General features: G+C 43.4%; 1 long non-coding RNA gene across 1 annotated transcript; it reads left to right on the forward strand.

Annotated features, from left to right (window-relative positions):
• The first annotated feature begins 6467 nt into the window (after positions 1-6467).
• LOC138301885 (uncharacterized) lies at positions 6468-12306 on the forward strand. The gene is made up of 3 exons (XR_011205140.1): positions 6468-6679; positions 10070-10148; positions 10235-12306. It is a non-coding gene; the product is annotated as an uncharacterized lncRNA (long non-coding RNA).
• Positions 12307-17962: the final 5656 nt, after the last annotated feature.

Raw genomic sequence — 17962 nt, forward strand, 5'->3', positions numbered from 1 at the left:
ACAGATAACTGTCGCGAACTGAATGCCAGAAAAACAGAAATTATGCTGTTTGATAAGGCCCAACAACTTTGGACTTCCGACTGGTGACCCTCTAAATTGGGCCCAGCCCCAGCTCCAAAATTAGTTGTAAAAGAACCTGGGGGTTCTGCTTGACCAATCCCTTACTGTGAAAGATCAGGTGGAACCACAGATAGCACTTGCTTTCATATGCTGTGTCTCTTACGGAACGTTTTTGCCCTCCTTTCACATTCTGTGAGGAAGACCCTGGTCAAAGCATTGGTTATAAACCACTTGGATTATTGCAATGCCTTACTGGCCTTTTCTAATGAGACAGTCTTGAATAAACTGAAAGTTGTTCAAAATACCACAGTACGTCTCATCAACAATCTCCCAGCTAGGACGGCTTCTTTTCGCCTTCTCGCCTTCTGAGTAGTACATTTGCAACCATTGAAGGAGTGCTTCAGTGGGTGCGGATTTACTACTTTTTGATAAATCAGTTAATATAAATATTTAATTTCCTAATCCAAAAAATGAACGAGTTAAAATCTCGACAAGAACACAAAAAATACCAACACAGACATAGTAGACTAAACTCAAGGCCACCAGACCGAACTAGCAATTCAAGAATGTATTTATTTTGGAGATGTCACACCCCAAACACCCTCCTAAAGCTACACCTCTGCTCATGGCAGCCTGCCCATCACTGAAAACAACCACTCACAGATCTTGCAGTCTATTGGGGAGATGCCATAGTTGTAGATTGGCCAGTCGGGCCCTAATTACTAACCCTGTGTAATCTTGTTCCGTGCATCTATAGAATACATGACAGTACTCTTGGTTTGTGCAATGAGGTAGTGATGATATTAAAAATCAAATAAAGATGATTTTTAAAGTATTTTTATTTAAGTATTTTAAACATCATATCATAGTACATAACACTGAAAAGTTAAAGCCAACTTCCCAATTTCCACTGCTTAACACAGAGAACAGATAGGACTCTATCAAGACACCTTAATACACATCTCATTTTGTCTAGGCCACTATACAAAATTAGCAATTTTTCAGAGTCCATAAGGCTCAAAACTCAATGCTTGAGCCATGGACGTCAATTCACTGAAATGCCAGGGGTAGCAGAAGTGACATCACATCCCCGTTGACCTCCGCTTTCACAGACACACACATACATACACGCATACACAAACTTGCACTTACATACACTCTCTCACCCACAGGCACGCCCACGATATCCATTTAAATGCATTTTTACTTACTTCAGCCGCCATGGAAGGGCAAATTCCAGCTACTTGTACTCAATTTTTATTACGCTAACAGTGCATAGCATATTATTATTCACTATTAGTGTAATAATTTTTTTACAGAAAACAAAGAGAGTGGAGCCCGAAATGACGTCCATAAGCTGCCCCTGTGTTCCTGGAACTGAGTTTGCCACCTCTGAGACCACGGGTCGCAAAAAGGCAGTGCCAGGGGTCACAAAGGCAAACCAGGGATCGCAGTTGCGACCCCTAAATGACGGCTTTAGCCCCTCCCAGTTCTTCCGAAGCTGGCATTCCTCTCTCTGTCAATTCACCCGTTTCTTCTCCTACACCATAACACTCCACCCAGTGTCTCCAGATTTTACCAAATTTATGGGGACGGTCTCTTGCTTCATCCATTCCATTTTGCCAGTTTGTTGTGGAGACACTCAGGGAGCCCCATGCCCTGCTATTTCCTTTTTTGTGATGGTGGGATCCAGTCTATATAACGTGAACTGAGCCTGCTGTAAGTCAATATTATTTGGGATTCCCAACAATACAAAGCATGGCAGTGAGGGGATTTCTTTATCCAACTTCAGTCCCAGTTCACAAAGAACACTTGATCTATAGGGCCAGATGTATCAAAGGGTTTTACCCATTCTATGTCTATGGGAAATGTGTTGGTACATATGACCCATGCTTCTTTATTCCATTACATCCCCATATTATGTGGAGGAAACCTCCTTCATTTTGCATTTCAAACAACACACAGAGGAAGTCTAGAGCAGACTACCATTATAATATGCCCTATGTAAGATTTTTAGTTGAATCGGCCGGAGTCTTGCTTTAATCACCATCTCTCTGGGATGAATCAGTACTGCCTTCAAATCTAGATCTTCAATCATCACAAGATCCTCTTCCCATTTGGCCCTCAGTTTCTGCAAATTACCTGCCATATTATTAACTAGGGTCTCAAAAGAAAATGAAATTGCCTCCCTCCCCAGTTTGGACATCAGGACCCTATTTTCGAGAGGGGCACTGACTTCAACTTCAAGACAATCTAGTCCCTCTGATTGAAGAGCCTGGTGTAACTGCTTGTATCGTACTAGGTTGGGGTCATATGATATTCCGTCATCCGAGTACAAAATGCTTTTATACCCTTGCGTTCCAATAGATCACCCAGCTTAGAAATGCCAATCAAGTCCCTTAAATTTACTCAATGTGCCCTCCCATAAAGGTGTGTCTCTTGTGGCTCCACATTTCCATCCCAAGCAGCAGGTAGGAACATCCCATGCATCAAGTGATGTTCCGTTGGCAGGCAGCAGTGCCTGTTACATGTTCCCCTATTAATGCAGTGCACATAGAAGGCAATTGCATCAATGACCTTTCCAGTACACTCAAAGATTTTCTATTGGGGCATATATCCAGTCGTTGATTGGTAACATTTGAGCAGTCCAATAATATGCTTTAACATGCAGCAGCGCAATCCCTCCATTGAAAGAGGATCTAGTTAGTGGTTCAATTGCTAAAAGATTTACAAATGTAAATACGCGCACCCAGCAACTAGAATACTAAATCTTCATTTCATCTCACACCAAATGAATTATGCAGTCATTCAAATAAAAGACATTTCCTGATAAACACTCTTCCAGAGAAAAATACATTTGAGGAATTCTTATCTGCCTATTATAAAATAAGTTATCCAATGGTATTTTTGCTACCGCTGTAAGAAGAACAAACTAACAGATATCAATCTCATTTCACTAATGTACTCTGATATATAATGCATAGATTTCATACAGTCACTGGAAATCTTAATCAAAACCCCCAAACGTCCTTTTGTGCCTGCTTTTGTGCCTTCTTCTTGCCTAGTAGACTGTTCATTCTTTATGCATTTGTATAAAACACACTTTAAATCACACATATACCCTCCCAGTAAGGAAGATAAACATTTTTCCAGGATCACACACTTTTGTTAAGAGGGAATGCACTGATTCAGACAAATGCATCTGCTTGCTGAAATTTTCAGATAACTTATCCCTCACAATTGAGAAATATGTGCTGCGCAGTACCATGGCACAGAAAGGGTGAGGCGGAGGATGGAGGTCACCTGGCTGGGTGCACTGATGCGTTATTGAGTGGACAGGAGGGAGGGGGACTAACACCAGACAGTGTTGTAGTATCTCCTCCCCTGCTTAATGGTCCCTAAGCTATAAAAGGCCTCTGTTTCTTAAAAAAGTACTGTGGCATGCCTGGTTTAAGATATCCTTAATAAAGTAACTCATCACTGTTGTCATATACCCTGCTTGTTTGTGGCAAAGATTCAAGACATTAGAGTGTAGAGTAGCAGATGGCTCCTTTCCAGTGCTTCAGGGCGCTACCACTCTGCCTCCTATGAGACATTTTTCAGTTTAGCAGTGTTCATGAAAACATGAGTATGGACACTGCTGGCACGCAGGTCAGCCCCTCTCTGCCTCATCTCCAAGCTCCTGATGACATAAGGAGGAGGAAAGGGCTGAAGCACGTTTCAGCTATAGTGTTCTTTCAAAATAAAATACTCTGTAGCTGGATGTCTGGATTGCACATGTCTGAGGCGAGTAGTTCAACTACGATCTCCTCACACAGGCACAATTCATTTTATTTAGCAGACACACTGGCCGTGCTTTAGGCAGCACAGCGTATTGGCTAAAATGCTACTGTTAGGGCGCACATCAGTGCAAACCTGAATCCAATGAAAAGCCACCCAGAGGAGATGGGCAAGATCCCAGGTTCTGCCCCATCTTCTTATAAGGCTGAGCTTATAAGGGAGCATGATGTTGAATGTCTCCTAACACACAATAACATATAGGGGGTCATTCTGACCCTGGCGGTCATGGACCGCCAGGGCCAACGACCGTGGGAGCACCGCCAACAGGCTGGCGGTGCTCCTATGGCATTCTGACCGCGGCGGTACAGCCGCGGTCAGATACGGGAAACCGGCGGTGTCCGCCGGTTTCCCGCTGCCCAAGGGAATCCTCCATGGCGGCGCTGCAAGCAGCGCCGCCATGGGGATTCCGACCCCCTTACCGCCAGCCTTGTTCTGGCGGTTTTGACCGCCAGAACCTGGTTGGCGGTAACGGGTGTCGTGGGGCCCCCTAACAGGGCCCCACCAAGATTTTCAGTGTCTGCCTCGCAGACACTGAAAATTGCGACGGGTGCAACTGCACCCGTCGCACCCCTTACGGAGCCGGCATCCTCATGGAAGGGGGTTTCACGCTGGGCTGGCGGGCGGCCTTCTGGCGGTCGCCCGCCAGCCCAGCGGGAAACTCAGAATTACCGCAGCGGTATTCTGTCGGCGGGACTTTGGCGGGCGGCCTCCGCCGCCCGCCTATGTCAGAATGACCCCCATAGTGTAAATGACCTATACAAATATTTCACAATATATGAGCAGTAAGGAAAGTACAAATATGGCATGTTGAGGGTTTCTTGTAATTCTAAAGTGTGATTGAAACAAACATTTTCATAGGCTCAAAACAAACCTGATACTTTAATTATGTGATGCACAAATGATAAATATCCACTGAAACCCTATTTCCACCACTTAGGGCCTGATGTAGATCTCGGCGAAGGGAATCCTCCGTCACCAATGTGACGGATATCCCATCCACCATATTACGATCCATTATCACCAATGGAGATCGTAATACGATGGATGGGATATTCGTCACATTTGTGCCGGAGTATTCTCTCCGCTGAGATCTGAATCAGGCCCCTGTTGTTTGTGCACTGCATATGTTTAGAAATAAAGCCGCATATTCATGTCTGGTACCAATTTTAGTGGCCACTTGTAGAGGCCATTTAAGTGGAAAATGTGCTCTTTGTAAATGGCAGAACTTTAACACTCCATTCTTTAATGATATATTCAGGACAGTGTGTTCCTAAATGCACCACTTGCACATACTGTTCCCCTACCACTAGCTTGCTGAAAGTGCACGGCTTATTTGTAACACTTGGAATTTTCCCTAGTCCAGTGACATCAGTAATGCACCACTGATGATGGTTGCACCCCCACTGTTAATGTTCCAGCAGAAGTGTGAGAAGTACCAAGCTATCAACAACACAGAGCACATGCTGAGCATCATCAAAAGATAAACATGTAAACTGCAATGCCACTGGAAGCACTAGGCCAGTTGGTCATGGAAGTAGTAACCATAATAGACAATAGAAATAACGGAAAGTGTATTATAAATTAATGAAGCGTGCGGGGGGCCAGGAGACATGGAGTCTTGCTGAGCAGAGATATTAGGCCGGAAGATGCTGCCTGAAAGTGGGACTGGTCTTGAAGGTGATTCTCAAGGACAACGTTCTTAGGGAGGGATTTGAAATTGAAAGCTGGGAAATCTTTCCAGACTCTGGCAGTGTTGCTAGAGAAGTACCTGTACAGCGTGGACTTTTTCTTAAAACTTGGAGAGGAGAAGGATCTTGTCTTGCCTTACTAAAATTTGACAAGGAGAGGTCCTACCTAGCATCAGTTTGTTGATTATCCAAATAAGCAAAGTTTGGGTGATCTTCTCAGCTTCTAAAACGAGAGTGCTCAGGCGGTGGGGCAGCCGAGCATGACTCTTCTTCAGGGGCCTTATTTGGGAGTGGTGGAAGTCAACCTTAACATGGCCCAGGTTTGCATCCACATGATCAAACTGGGAGGAGGCAGAATTCCCAGAAGAACAACTTCAAAGGTGGTAACTTTCTTGCAGCAACCTGACGAACGCCCAGTCAGATGGGAAGCAGTGAGTGGTAGTTTGATTGAAGAGACAGGCAATGTTTTAGGCATGAGCAAGTGCATTATTATTCAGCTCACCATTCGGAGCTCTTACAACCCGTGAATACCCGTTCTTCTCACACAAAAACCGGATTATTCATAAGGCACTAGAACGGTTGTCATCCTTCATACATCATTGTATCATTTCATAAGGTTGCAGCTATCAGATAGAACAGAACGTGTCGGGCCCCACAACCGTTTGCACACGTCAGTGCATATTTCGCAAAGCACGAAACAAGTGTCTGTAAAAAGCAAAAAGTCAGTCCAGGTCCTATTAAGACTCATCATGGCCTTCCGGGGTCACCCCTGATAGTGCTGGAGGTCACGCTGCGTTCCCAGGCCCCGGAAGCAGATGTTGTGTCTGCCAAGAGGTACACGCCGATACACAGCGGATCTCTAAATATTTCAGCAGAACATTAGGTGCAGTCAATTTCAGATAAGGGGAGAGCGGTTCATGCATAATTCACGTGCTAGTCTCACACCACAGCGAGCGCCGTGACTGCCGCGGGCATGTCTATTGTTTATTAACAAAGGGCGACGGGCCCCGTGACCCCGGCGTCCTACACGGCTCAGCACACTGGCTTCCGGGCTACGACTCGGTGGCTTGGATGGGCATAACGCGGATGAGGTAAAGATGCTCCCTATGGATGAAACCCCGCTATCCCCGGATCTCATCTGGGCCAGTTCCGTCTCCCGCGGCTGTGCCCTTGCCTCGCGGACTCTCTCCGCTTGCTCCTGTTTCTCTTCCCTCGCGCTCTCCATTCCGCTCTTTTATTCTCCTTTTATTCTCTTCACTTTTTATCCCTTTAAACCGCTCATCCTATGCCAGTTCACCCCTCGTATTTCTCTCTCTCTTTGCCTCTCTCGCAGTCACTTATTGGCCGCCCCTACCTTCTGTTTCACTTTAACTTTCTCTTTCTCCAGTTTTCCACAAACAAATGAATCCCCGAGGTCTTCAAACTGGGGGGCGGGCCCCCCTAAGGGCGGCTGAAGTGATCCCGGGGGTGGGGGGTGGGGGGGGGGGGGTGAGCAGACTCTGGCCAAAATAAATATTATACAGATAACAGACCTTTGTTTTAAGCAGAAGCATGTTATTGCAGCTTTAAAAAGGTGACAGTACCTAACTGAAATGTTTAAATAGGTTTAGACATATTTAAACATTGCCATGTTTATAAACTAATTGTGAAAAATTTCTGATGGGGGCCCAATGATTTTTTTTTTTCACCTGGGGTGCGCAGCATTAAAAAGTTTGGAGACCTCTGTAAACCCAATCCCTCGGGAGGGCACGTAAATTCGTTAGCGCCCCATTTATCTACTGTGTTTGTCTCATTTAGAGGCATGTTAGTTTACCTACTAGAGGTGGGCGAGCCAACAGGTACACTGATAGAGCCAAGCCAAGGGTCAGTTCTGGCTCTAAGAGACATGAAAATATTTGACATGTAAATCATGCACCAAACATCACATTAGACTGTGTTAAGTTGTCTTCAAAATTCAAGAAATTGTATTTCTTAAACATGCAGAAGCGTTTTACCTCAGTACTACAGATTATTTGCAAAGTATTTATTAAAAGTGGGAGTTACTAAACATAAACTGAGAAAAGTTCCTGCTCCCGAATTGATGACAATGCCATTGGTGAACTAAGAAGAAATTCAGTTGTCATGTATGCAGTGTACATGGCCTAGATTCCTATTACAGACAGAACAACTTTATAGGCTATAAAATCAAACACAAGTTTTTTTGTGCAGGGTACGTCCTGAACTCAAGGAAGCTGAAGGTGCTCATACATGTGATAAGGAACAAAAAAGGTGCATATTTTAAGCTCGAGGTTGCCAGAGGACTTCGAGCTGGGCCAGATCCATGCATTTGGTTCGAGACTGGCTCAAGCATTCAGTAGCTTGTCCACCACTCTCCCCTGCTAGGCATTAACATAGAGAGATTAGTATTAGGTTAGCAGATAACTCCATGTCACCAGGGACACCAGGATCTAGCCTTGTGCTTCCCTTCTGAAATCCTCATTTTCACGTGTTATTCCAATTGGCCCAGTTGAAATGAACCAAGATAACTCCCAGAATACACCACATTGTTTACGAAAAGCATGGAACTTGGAAACCATGTCCCTGGGGACATGGAGTCATCTGGTAACCTTGGATTAGTTTGTTGAGGTAGGTGCAGAGCATGAGTCCGCCAGCTTGCTTCTATTTTCCAGATCTGTGATTCATGCAACAGTGTTGATGCTTGCTTCCTGCTGCAGTGATATGCCTAATGCAAGTCCGGTGAGTATCAGGCCAGCTGCAGGAAAGTCCCTGCATTGTAGCATTCCAGCAGTGTCAGCCACCTGGCACTGGGGGTACTATTACCCACATGTAACTACCCATTCAACAGTATTTGCATGCATGTGTGATGTGACTTTATATTTATCTCTTCCCTTCATGCCTGATACAGATATTTCCACAATAGGGACCAAATCACCCACAACAGGGCACATTCACAGAGTGTGTTTGTTCAGCCATGGACGTAATTGAGACCTACAGGCCACTACCACATGATGGATGGATGCTGTTAGGACATGTGGCAGCCATGGCAGAGTATTACCAGTGACTAGAAACAGAAGTACCATGACATTTTAGGACTTGTATGACAGCCAAAATGCCCTAGCCCATGGATACTTGAAAATATTTACCCAGGGGCCACAAAGGATGGTCTGTGGTGTGCCCGAGGGCCGCATTAATGCAAGTTGGGTGGGAGTAGTGCTTTGCAGGCTGGAGTAAGGTGGGCATTGGGAAAGCAAAGCATGTACATGCAGTGGTCAGTGAGTCATGGAGTTACTTCGAAAGTTTATTCCATACTGCCTTTTAAATAAACACCTAGTCTATACAAGATTCTTATATTTGACAGTACTGTGTTATGCAGTATTGGAATCACTATCCGTCTACCACACCTTCTCTACTTGCTATCACTACCTTGGGAAAGTAAAGTGTGAAAAAAGAAGTAACTTTATTAATGAACTGGAATGAAAGAGAATTGCAGAATGTGAAACCAGAAAACCTACAATCTGTCCCAGCTTCCCCACTTGACCAAATTGTGTGATCCTAGGCAATGTTTTATTTCACTTTGCTTGTCTTTTCTTCATTATCACATGTAAGAGCACCTTGTAATATATGTGTTCAGGATATGCACTGTACAGAACCTTCTCTTGAGTTTGATTTAATTAACTATAATTTTGCCCATGAATAAGAACATCCCAGGCCACCCAGAGGGGCCCACACAACAACTGACTGTCTCTTAGCTCACTATTGGCATTGTCAGGGTGGGAGGAGGCATGAATGTTTCTATGTTCAGTTTTTGAAAGCTAGTACTTTAAAAAATAATTTTAATGCACTCTTCTAATTTGATGTACTAAAGTGTAACACTTGTGTATGTCAATTAAATAAACATTTTTGCATTTTGAAATTTTTATACACGTTTGTTGCAAGAGGTCTTAAAAAATGAATGTGTTCCTAAAGTTAAGTGGTGCTGGATAAATTATTAGTTTCTTTTCCTTCAGTTATCTTGTAGATAAATGCTTGCTCCTTTATTAAAAAAACGTTTTGAAAGTTAGTGCTCTCTCAAATAAACAGGTGCCCAGTGCAGTCGTTCAATAGAAGTCCGCATGTGAAGGACACGAGGGCCGCAAGCGGCCCGTGGGCCATAATTTGAGTATCACTGCTCTAGCCTGTCCCTTCAACCCACCACTGTAAATTTCAATTATCAAAGACTATTGACTAGAGTGAACGTTGCTACACAATTGGTGAATGTATTTTTTTGTTTTGATGTTAGAACACACCTTATGAGAAAATCCATACTTTTTGAAGGTTAATGTAAAGATTCTCTTATGAAGAAGTATTTTCAGCATTGCCACCATCATGTACTCTGGGGCTTCTCTCGTGAACATAGAGGTATTACATAATAACTCTAGGGAGGGTCTTTCTAGGCAGAAGGTATACAGCGTTTAAGCTAATCTAATATTGTTCTTTCTTAGGATACTACAAGATTATTGTTTTCCTTTCTCTTTTTGGGATCCAGCTTTTTAAGAGACTCGGGAATGTGGCAGGTGTTAGGTAAGGTACACACTCTTAATCATTATATAGAGTATTTCAGGGATCAGATAGACCAGACACTAAGTTCTACTGTATTTGTTTTACAGACAGCTGATGACGAAGCCTTGAAGGGGTCCCTAGAAAACTGGATTACTGCAATTACCGTGGAAAAGTCCTGTGCCTAATTTTTTGTGTTTTTTTCCAACTTCCCCTTTTCTTTTGGGCGCTACATCACCTGGTAGGTGTGTTTCTGGTTCGCAGGTGGTTGCAGAGCTCTAGGTGGTGTAGGGAATCTTCTTCTGGGATTTTCATCTCGCTCCAACAATATTGCAGAGTCAGAAAGTTCAATGGCTGTGCTCAGATGTTACAGTTCTTCAGCAGGACAAGGCTCCCATGGGAAAGGTTGCTGAGCTTTTTTATACACAGGGCTTTCTTCAAAAGGTAAAGCTTTCTTTCAAATGACATATCTCTTCAGACTGGCAGTGGTCATTTCTGATGAGCAGTGTTCTCATCAGAAAGGTACATTAAGCAAAAAAAATAACTCATCACCTGGAAAGTGCCCCTTAGTAATTACCAGTGGCTGATACTAATTCCAATATTTTTCTGTCACTTTTCTTCTTCTCAATGAGTAATTGTAAGCGAGAGGTAAACCCAGACTTTGCTCCCGTAGCACTCTAGCTGTAACTCAGTAATGAGGTCCAAGTTGGAAATATGTCTGTTTGCTTCTATTTCCATTCAGAACTGACGAGCCCTTGCACTTTGGGCTGAATTGTCCCTTTTGTGGGTGGGGCTAGGGTTGACTGTTTTGCTGTCTGTAGTGGTAAATTGAGCACAAATGGATAGACTGGAATGCAGATCAGAGTAGTTACTGATGACCAAAGTTAATCCAAATTTTGCTTTTGTCGAATTTTTGTTCTGTATGGAATGTCTTTCGTGTCTTGTGATTAGTAGAGCTCTCTTGGGAAAAGCAGGGTCCTCTTCAGAAGGCTGGGACTATGTTTGGAAGGCTGGGATTGTCTCGAGAAACTTCTGCAGTATGTATTGGTCATTGGAGCGTGGATAGGGAAAACAGGCTGATGGGAATGCAGACCGACAACAACACACAATATGACTCTCACAGTTGGGTCCCTTTCCAGTCAAAAGTCATGGAGTCAAGATTGAGTCAAGACTATTAATGTCCTCCCAAGTTTCAGCCATAGTCTCCTGTTGTGCTTATAGGACTTTTAAAGTTCTTTGCATGATTCACCTGCAGCATTCCATTCCACTTCTTTAACGAGCTACTCTCTTAGTAAGTGTTACTTACTTTTTCGAATCTTAGACGTGTTAACACCAAAGGAACAAACTCTATAGAACGCTCCATGGACACAAAAGGATGGGCCTTTCTCCTTGTGGCCGGGGAATCAACACTGCCTACAAGTGCCAAGCACGACAGTGCACCTAAACAATTATTACAGACCTCTCTGCGCTTGTCTGAGGTAGCACAGACCCACGGGCTGGCCTGATTGCTGACTCATGAGAGCTGAGATCAGAGAGGAGGGGACGAGACTATACGGACAACTGACCTTCTCTAATCATCCCTTCTGGCTTCAGGATTTGGTACCTGTGACAGTCTGAAAGTTGACCACATAAGTAGTAACTGCGCCTCTGGCAAATTACAGAATGGTGGCTTCTAGTAGGTATTTCAAATAGTACTGAGGCAGATAAATGTTTGCCATTCATATGGAAAGACAACACAAACTGAACTGGTGATACTAACCACCTGTTCAATGGACTTATCTCTTGTACAAGTATTGGATCAACAGCCAGCCGATCACTGTAAAACAGCCCTTATTAAGACTGGCGTCCAACCTGCAGTGTTCCTGCACTTGGTAATGCAGCATCCAGTATTTGTAGAGATCAAGAGTATTAGTAGTAGCGGGTTGCAGGATTACTGTGAGAGCTGATGCCCATAGACTTCTGTGGAAAAGGGGATAAAATATTTAAATTGATGCTAGCACATCGATTTCCACATGTGAACAGGTAAATGACGGGATTTTTCCGAAGACAGAATCCTCCAGGTTGACTTGGGGAATTTGTCCCCAGAAATAAATGTGGTATTACTATATGGGGAAACACTTCAGAAGTAATAATAATGTTTTGAGTGAAAACTCATGTTTCCTTCCAAGACCACTTGTATTAGGATCCTGTGTCTCTCTCTAGTATAGCAGCTAAATCCTTCTAGGAATACTCAATTTTTACTTTATTTGATAAAATCTAAAAAATCACCCTTGGCAAACATCTTTGCCCCACAGTGAAGAAGAATCTGAGTAGAATGGTGTTACGAGGGCATGATTGGGTTATTGCACCCAATACTGCTTAGAAAACAGTCCTCTAGCATGCACCCTACTGAGTAAAGGCCAGAGCAGCAGAATTGTTCCATCCGGGCCTGCTTTCAAAACAGAATACTTAGTGGGCCCTCAGCTATGTGCATTGATAATATTGTGATTGTGACTGAATTCCAAAGATCTATTTGTAAGAGGTGTCCCTTGTAGACCTTATTATTTAGAACAAACTTATCAGGACTACTAGAATGCTTGGGCACTGAGAAAATGTGACCATGACACTCTCCTATGAGAGATTGGCCTGTAAAGTCCCCGTACTGCATGCCACCACAAAATTATCATCACAACAGGCCAATTCAAAAATTATGGCCATTGAATTTTCTTGGTAACCTGCATTGTCAGTACTGGAGCTGTTACTGGCTGCGACCTAACAGAGTTTTTCCTAGAACTTAGCATTGACTGAAACATATCGCAGGCAATTTAGACTTTACAATGATCGAGATTATCTATGAAAAGGAGCGCTTGCCTTTCTTAAAAATCAATGAGTTAATGTTGCTTGATATTTTTAAGCATTAGAAACCTTTCTCAGGTGAGACCACTTTTATGAGTTTTTACTGCATCAGTGCTGACACTGCTTGAACGTTCTACCTGAAGACACACAGGGCAGCAGCATATTTCCAGATTTAATCCAATTTGTTTAAAGAGGAAACTTGTTTCATTTATTCTTTAATTAACTCCCTGAATTTATAAATATGGACATTTTCGGCCCTTTCCAATATATTTTCTGCTTATGCTCTCAATCTTCTCCGTCCTGATAATACCTATTAATTGATTTATTGAATCACCGTACAGAACATGCATAGAGCTACATATTTTACATAGACCCATGGTTAAGAAAGATGAAAAAACACATTAAAAGGCCAGTTTATCTCTTACTGACACTATTAGACCTGGCATCCGTAGGCTAGTGTTACCAAGCAGTGCTAAAGTGCATGTGCTTCTCACCTAAATATCTTAACAGTGGTGTATCCAAAAACTGGCAAATTTCATTTACATGTATGTCCCTTGTAAAGTGGTATACCATACACCCAGGGCCTGTAAATTATATGCTACTAGTGGGCCTGCAGCACTCACTGTGCCATCGACTTAAGTAACCTGTAAACATGTCTCAGGCCTGCCACTGCAGAGCCTATGTGTGCAGTCTCACTGCGACTTCGTCTTGGCATTTAAAACCTCTTGTCACACCATAAAACTCCCCTTTTCTTGCATATGTCACCCCTAAAGTAGACCCTGGGTGGCTCATAGAGCAAGGTGCCATGTAAGTAAAAGGTAGGATATGTACTTTTTAGTTTTACATGTCCTGGTAATGAAAAACTCCCAAAGTTGTTTTTCATTACTGTGAGGCCTGCCCCTCTCATAGGCTAGCATTGGGAATTCCTTAAAATACTTTAAAGCTGTAATTCCTGATCAGAGGGGAACAGCTGCTGCAGCATGTTTGGTATCATTGGAAGGGGAATGATAAATCTTCTTTACTGGTAAAGTCGGATTTATTATTACTATTTTAGAAATGCCACTTTTAAAAAGGGGTATTTCTCTGCTCTCAATAACTGGTGTGCCCACAGCCTGTCTCCAACACATTTCTGGCCTGGGCTAGGTGACACCTATGCTTGTCCATTCCATTCAAACACCCACAACACAGGATACTCAACTGCATCTGCATTCATCTGCATATTGATGGGTCTTCCTGGGGAGGAGCTTGGGAAGGACTCATGCTTACACTTCAAAGGGTAGTGGCCTGAGCCCACACAAAGGGGATGATTACCTCTCACTGATAGTCTGGAGCCAGGCCTGGGCTGAAAGGGGGATCTGTGCACTTCAGAGAGACCTTTTGAAGTCATCCCCGACATCAAGGGCAATTTTTGGTGCAAGTACTGGGTCTCTGGCCTCCAAACGTCAGTACACTCTGGACCAGAAAGAATCTGGAGTAAAGGCTGCTGTGCTGGAGGATCGCCACCTTGCTGTGCCTGACAGTTTTAAGGAACTGCTGCCCTGCTTTGATGAGCTACATTACTGACCTCTGCCCTGCAGACCAAGAACCAGCACTATATTTAGGGTGACTCCAACGGCTTATTGGCTTGCCCCCTGTTCTTTGCGAGGTCTCAGGAACATCAAAGACATCGCTCCCTTCATCTTATTTCACCCAGCTGAGAGCTGGCCTGTGGAGTAAACACTGTTTGGAGCATGTATGGCCGCCTTGTACCATCACCAAGTCTGCACAGCAGGTGCCCATAACTCTGAGAACCGCAGGAGTCGGGGGAAAACTCTCCTGAGCCATTTTCCCTCATCGGACCGTATCATCCAGCCCATGCTGCAGGCGCCTGTAACTCTACGGCACCTTGAAGCTGAAGACGATTTTCCCTTAGTTCTTTGTTCTTCCTGCCGAGCTCCGTACGTCTTCCCCCAAGCTCTTCACCTGGAGAGGATTCCTGAGCAATGCAAGCGCCCTCCCCGGACTCCACCAGCATCCCAGCAGGTACAGGGAGTTGAGGCCTCAATTATCTAATGAAAGCGGTCATTGCTAACTTACTGTTGCTCCCCGCGACCTGAGGGCACCTGTCTGAACCACGCTGAGATTTTTCAAAGCTGCAGTCCCAGCCGCTCTATGGAGAAGAGCGCAGCCAGAGTGACTACTGTACTCCCTCTAGGGTTCCTCACATCACGTTGAGCCACATATTTAGCTAAAACCACTGCTTTAAAACCTTTAGAAAAGTCAATATCTCAGAACTTACTGATTGAATTTTTGTCGTTTTTGGTTTTGATTTGCACAGGTAAATAATCTTTATTTTTCATCGACCTGTGTGGAGTCTTTTTGTGGTGTCTTCCTTGTGATTGCTGTGTGTGTGTGTTCCACAAATATACATTTGCTTCTTAAGTTAAGCCTGCCTGCTCTGTGCCAAGCTACCAGAGGGTGAGCACAGGTTAATTTAGGTTGCGTATTTGACTTACCCTGATTAGGATTGTGGTCCCTATTCGGACAGGGTGCATGCCTCTGCCAACTAGAGATCTGCCAATTTCTAACAAACACACTGCAGACAATATCTTCATTTCGTATAATAGACTGCTGGTTGTGGTGGCCAGGGTCGATGATCCAGCTCTGCTGTATTTACCTTCTCAAAAAAAGTAAAGGATTGATAGGTACCAGTCCACAACCAAATTCTGCTACCAGAGTTTCTGCACTAGATCCAAAATCTGAACAGAGTACCTACTACACAACACAACACAACATAACATTATTTTCAGCATCCTCTTGAGGTGTGTGGCAGTAAACTGGTTGGGAACTTTCTGTTGAGTGAAAGATTGTTCCAGAGTCTGAGGAGGAGGGTTGTATGACATCATAAGGAAGGACTTTATGCAACTTTGGGCTGGTACCTGATGCTGGATGAGGGGAAGAGACATTGACTCAAATGTGCCCTATGTGAATGAAAAGAAGGATTTTTCAGGGTCTGTGGTACTGGGGTAGTACGTGGAGCAGAGAGCCCTTTCTGTGGGGTGTCAGATCATTGCAGAGATGAAAAGGAGAGTGAAGAGACATTAACTGAGGGAGGCACTATAAAGTTGTTCCAAAGGCTGGAAATGTGTGGTCTTTCGTTTGTACCAATATTGGGGATAAAGGGGGTTTACAAATGTGGCAATAAAATACGAAATCAATTTGTTTCCTACATGGAGCCAAGAAAACCGTGGGGCTGTGTCTGAGCGGCAGTGTAGTTTTTCCCATCTATGGCTACTAAACATTTTTCAAATACTATAAACCATTGTTGCCATTTTATTGGTGGTTTTCTATGAAGCTGTAAGAAACGGTTAACTTATATTGGTTGTACATGATTTGCCATATTATGGAAAATATATATATTTCAAAAATGTTCACTTGAAGACTGAACAACAACTGTAGAAACGTGCAGGAAAATAAATATTACAAGTGAAATTTTATTTGTGAAAGAATCACTTCTTAAAGCTGCGTGCTTCACAATGCTTAGCGGAAAATGTTGAACGTTGTTGTTGTGAATGAATTACTTCCTGGAAATGCGCCCCACAATGCTTAGAATTTAACATTGAAATGCTCCCCATAATTCCTTGCGCATATACATACATTTGTCTTAGGCTGCATGTCGCGCGTAGATTGTTTAAACAGAAGCGCTAAGGAATCACCACGCGCGTAGACCCGAGAGTTGCCGTTTACTCTTGAGGAACAGCCAACCTGCAAAAAAACGATGATTTCCATGCCCAAAGCGGTAAGTGGTAAGTTCAAATAACCTTGAAAGTATAAAAAAATCTTATTGCAGCGTAAATAATGATAAATCCTAAAAATTCAGCTTCAAGAATATGCGTCTGTGGGCAAAGAAAGTTTCTCGCTGGCCGCCAGATTGTTGTGTTATCATCTGTAAATAACTGACAATATAGCAAAAAAGGTTTACTTTAAATTTAATGAATAATAAGCGTGGCGTAAATGGTAGAAATAAAAGGCCCACGGACCTCAAACAGGAGCAAAGGTCACCGCCGCTATCCTCCAGAGTCATCCCCTCCAAATCCCTCATGCCGTTGCAACCATGACAACCGAAACGCACAAGACACGTATTAAATTTAAACAATGCAAGTTAAATAAATATATATGAATACAAGTAAACATAAATACAACACTGGTGCTGCTTTCATGCAAGGTTTTGCATGAAAGCAGCGTCAGGATTGCTTGGGAGCCTGTGATGGTGTCCCAGCAATGAATGCTGGGACACAAGAAGAAGATCGAGGCGGCATTAAGTTATTTATTTTTAAATTGTATTCCCTTCCAGCCCCCGCTCCCCACCCTCTCCTCTCCCCTTGAGAGTTGCGGCAGTGGTCCCTGCTCCAGCCTATAAACAACCAGAACTTATTTTGCATTCTGGTATATGTAGCTTTGCTTTTAAGTCTAGCCTGTGATAGCACATGTGCTCTCGCTTGTGAGATATATTGTATACAACTAAGGGCTTGCATCCCACTCATTGCTTAACATTTGTTGGCTTCATTGTCATCCTTATCTGCTACCTTGTAATTGGCCAGTTTTACTGTAGAATGCCTGACTCGCGCGGGATCACGCTTCTTCCTGGAATTAGATTTGATCATTTTTAACCCCCGAGATGTCTTTACCTTCTGAGCGTGGCATTTAGTAATAACAAATTCATAAGGCACTGTTCCTGATGTCCTGAGGAGGCCAGATTTATAAAGGCCGAAACGCGTCAACTACAACTGTGGAGGAATATATGTTGGAATTTTTGAAAAATTGGACGATAAAAACATTGGACTGTATCGGATATTTATACCAGCGATATAGGTTTGGCTGATGGACGATACGTCATTCACATTACCTCAATGTAACACTGCTCGCCACTGAATGGCTAAGCATTTTATAGGTTAAAATATAACGGTGCTTAAAGGAACTATTGCTTCATATGTTTTTAACATTGTTTTTGATGTACAGCACTT

The sequence above is a fragment of the Pleurodeles waltl genome, chromosome 6, assembly GCF_031143425.1.
Source record: "Pleurodeles waltl isolate 20211129_DDA chromosome 6, aPleWal1.hap1.20221129, whole genome shotgun sequence".
Classification (NCBI taxonomy): domain Eukaryota; kingdom Metazoa; phylum Chordata; class Amphibia; order Caudata; family Salamandridae; genus Pleurodeles; species Pleurodeles waltl.